This window comes from Balearica regulorum, chromosome 14, assembly GCF_011004875.1.
Source record: "Balearica regulorum gibbericeps isolate bBalReg1 chromosome 14, bBalReg1.pri, whole genome shotgun sequence".
Lineage (NCBI taxonomy): Eukaryota > Metazoa > Chordata > Aves > Gruiformes > Gruidae > Balearica > Balearica regulorum.
The window spans coordinates 15010833-15014623 of NC_046197.1; positions in this window are offsets into that span (position 1 = coordinate 15010833).

The following is a 3791-nucleotide window of genomic DNA, read 5'->3' on the forward strand; positions in this document are numbered from 1 at the left end:
CCTTGGTGTCCCCAGGGGCAGGAGTTTCCAGGGCCCTGTTTGCATACCCCCGCAATGCAAACATTTACCCTGGGCTGGCTCCAAGGGAAATATCTGCGGTGAGGTGTAAATTCCCTGAAGTCCTGCAAAAAAATTATTTGATGGGAGGATTAACTGGCTTGGGGGGAACTGCAGTCAGGGTGGCCGCTGGCCTGGCACAGAGGGCACAGAGGGCAGGCTGGGGTGGCAGCGGGTGAGCCCCTGGGGGGTGGCAAGTGCCAGTTCGGGGTTTGGCTTTGCTAGAAAGCAGGGCCACTGCTGGGACACTGTCACCAACCCGGCTGCTGGAGCTGCTGGCAGGGAAGGGGAGCGGGGCCATGGGCTCTGCGGAGGCTGGGAGCAATCTCCCATCCTGTGTCCTTCGCCGGCAGGAACACTGTGTCCTGGGAAACCTCTGAGTGCAGCCTTGGCTGGCCCAGGAGGGTTGGGGGTCAGGTACATCCCCTGGGCACCCGGGGAACCCATGGGGCAGGGGTGCTGCAGGTCTCTGTCACAGTGTTTACACTGCCACTACTAAAGAAGTGGCTTAGCCCTGCCTCAAGCAGGGTCCCCAAGCAGTGTAGGGGGTCCCCCCAGGTCCAGGCAAACTCCCAAGACGCTCAGCTACTGTCTGGGGACTGCCAGAGCCCAACATAATGCACCAACAGCCAGCCACAGGGATGCTCTGGTCACCGCCTCATGGACGTGGCCGCAGGCAGCACAAGGTGGCCACTTGCCAAAACTGGGGAGCCTAAGGGAGCCAAAACCAGGGGCTTGACCCTCCCCATCCACTTCCCGGGCTCAGGGGAGGTTTGGGGCCATGGAGCTGCAGCTCTGGCTGACACGCTTCTCACGCCTCGCCGCATCCTGCAAGCCGCAGGGACCAGTGAGTGCCCGGCACAGTGCCATGCTTCCCGGCCAGCTCACGCTGCTGACCCCGGCCAGGACTTAAGCCACCTCTTGGGACAGAGCCAGGACAGAGCGGGGTAGCTGGTCGGGGCTGCAGACCACTTCTAATTATATCCCCTAATTGCCTGCGGGGGGCTTTGGTAGCTTTCCCGTGGTTAACAAGGACTTGGAGGCCTAGAGTAGCGGCGCAGCATGTGTGACAGTGGCACAGCATGGTTGCGTCCCCTTCACATGTCCCTGATCCCCGCCATGCACAGGGAAAGGCTGAACCGCTCCTGAACTGCTTTTTCCTAAAAACAAAATAAAAATAAAGGGTTCATTTCTCCAAGTAAGTCCCCTCTCCTTGGGGCCTAGCACCAAATTGGCCTCAGTGGGGATGGGGAACGGGGGAGGATTTAACAAGCCACAGTTGATGGAGCCCATCTCTGCCACTGAGCTTCCACAGGACCCTGGGCATGTCACCCAGTGTCCCCACTGTGCCAGAGGCAGCAGGGGAAAGCTGAGGGTGCTGGGGGCTCCAGCAAGACCGTTCAAGGGCAGTGTGCTGCCCCACCCTGCCGGATTGGATTCCCCCCCCAAATGGCCAGCGTGCTGGGCGGGCTGACCCTCACACGAACCTCCCTCCTTGGTTGTTTTTCCACCAGAGCCGGGCTGGAGCCGGCCCCCGCCTGCTGCAGATGTTTGGCAGGAGTCCGGAGGCGGGAGGCCAAGCAATTGCAACCCCCCCCCGGGTCACCATGCTGCCGCTGCCACCAGCCTCCTTGGCTGTTCCTGAGCCACAGGCCAGGGGCTGCAGAAACCTCACACCAGGCTGCAGGGCCACAGTAAGCACAGGGTATTGAAACCAGCGGTGAGGACCACGTACTGCCACTGGCTGGGCTTGTCCCAGGGCCGAGCAAGGAGTTTCTTCCATGCAGAGTAGCAGAGACAATGCCAGCAGCCTGCGGGGCACAGCGGCAAGGGGCTCAGGCAACAGCAGGCAGCGTTGCCCTGACTGGCAACGGTGCTGCCTTCCCTCCGGCAGCCTGGCATGGCACCAATTCTGGGGCAACCTCTGAACTTTTGTTCTAGGTGTGCAATGGGAGGTGAAAGCAAAACAAGCTCTGCCCGGCGAGAGGCACCAGGCTTCCCCCACGCTGCTGCCTCTGCAGCTCGCTGACCTGCCCCAGCCCGTGTGCTCCTGCAGGCACTGCCCTGGTTTGGCGGCATCCTTCCTGCTGGGCGTAGTGCCCAGCACCCTTTGGAATGGGGACCCCCCTTCTCTGAGTGCCCCCACACCCCTGCAGCTATGGCTGCAGGTGCTGCCCCTTCCAGCATCCCCATCTTTTCCTCTCCCAGGCAAAGATTTGTTCCCTGCCTATTCAGGCACCAAACCCAGGGCCGCGGGATTTGCTTGTCTTGCTCAGTCCTGGAGGAAGAATTTCCAACTTGACATGCACATCAGTTTAAATCCATCCCCCCTGTTGTCATGCTTTAAAAATGTCCTGGCTTCTCCCTGCTCTCCCCCCTAGTGCCATTTTGCTCCACGCGGTTTGTTGTTGTTGTGAGCAAACCTGTCTTTCCAAGGCTTTGCAATGCCTTTCCTGGAAACCTTTGCCCCGGGCTTAAAACTTCCCAGAAAACTCCTACCATGAAAAGAAACCTCTCACAGCTCCCGGCTGCCTGTGACAAGGGGCACAGGGAGGTGGGAACAGCCACCAGGCACAGCAGCAGGGACTGGGGGGGGGGTTGCATGCTTTTCTTTGGGTGTTTTGCTCCAAACCAGGTTTCCTTCTCAAACCACTCCAATATTTGTGGCTTCTTCCCTATTTCTCTTGTAGCAAAGCTGCTCAGCTCCGGTTTCTGGTGCCAGACACCGTGTCCTGTCCCCACACCCGGCCATGTCCCCAGGGAAGGGACACTGGGGTGGAGCGTGGGGGGCGAGGCAGAGCCGGGGCTGCTCCAACCCAGCACAGCCGTAATCTCCTCCAGCTGCCGCCGCCACAACGTGCCAGCAAGAGAGGGAGAGAGGGGGAACAAAAGGGAAATAACTGGTTATTTGCCTCAAATTCTGCAACTCGAGAGGGGAGAGAGAGAGACAACGGCTCAAAACAGAAATTTGTTTCTGGGCTGGGCAAGGAATACACGTCCGCTCCCTCCCCGGCACAACCGCAGCCTGCAGCTCCAGCGCAGGCGTTTCCGCTCTCTGGGGGCTGCGTCCCTGCGCTGGGCTCCCTCCCAGGGAGGGAGACATTCACCCAAGGTCCTGCTTCCCTGAGAATCGCCTGCCCCTCCAGCCCCAACGCCAAAAAGCAAACCTACTGCTGGCTGTTGTGGATCAAGCTACACAGGGATGGGGCGCAGGGTTTCCAACACTGCAGGGGTGGTTGCTCTTTACAGCAGAGAAAACGGGATTTAAACAATTCCCACCAGCATCACCGTAGCATTTCCCCACATCCCTGCCTGATTCATCTCATTATTCTTGACCTTTCTTGCCATGAGTCACCAAGACGCCATTTTGACCCCAGGACTCCCGCCACATGCCAGAGCCTGACACAGGGCTCCACATCAGGCTGGCAAGGGGGGAGCAATGCCGGTCGCCTGAGTGGGAGAAAAGTTGCCATCGCCAGAAAGTCCCCAGGGATCCTTCCCACTTGCTGTCTGATGGTTGCTGCTGCTATCGCAGCCAGATTTGGGGCTGCATGTCCAGAGCGTGAGGCCGGACTGGCAGTGTGCCTCCTGTGTGGCTGTGGCCAGCAGGCTCAAAGGCCGGGCAAGAAGCCCAGGGACCTCGAGCCAAGGCGGTGCAGGAGGTCAGCATGGGAAGGGTTTCGGGAGAGATTGCAAAGTATCTTGGATCCTGTGGACAGAGCCGCATGACACAC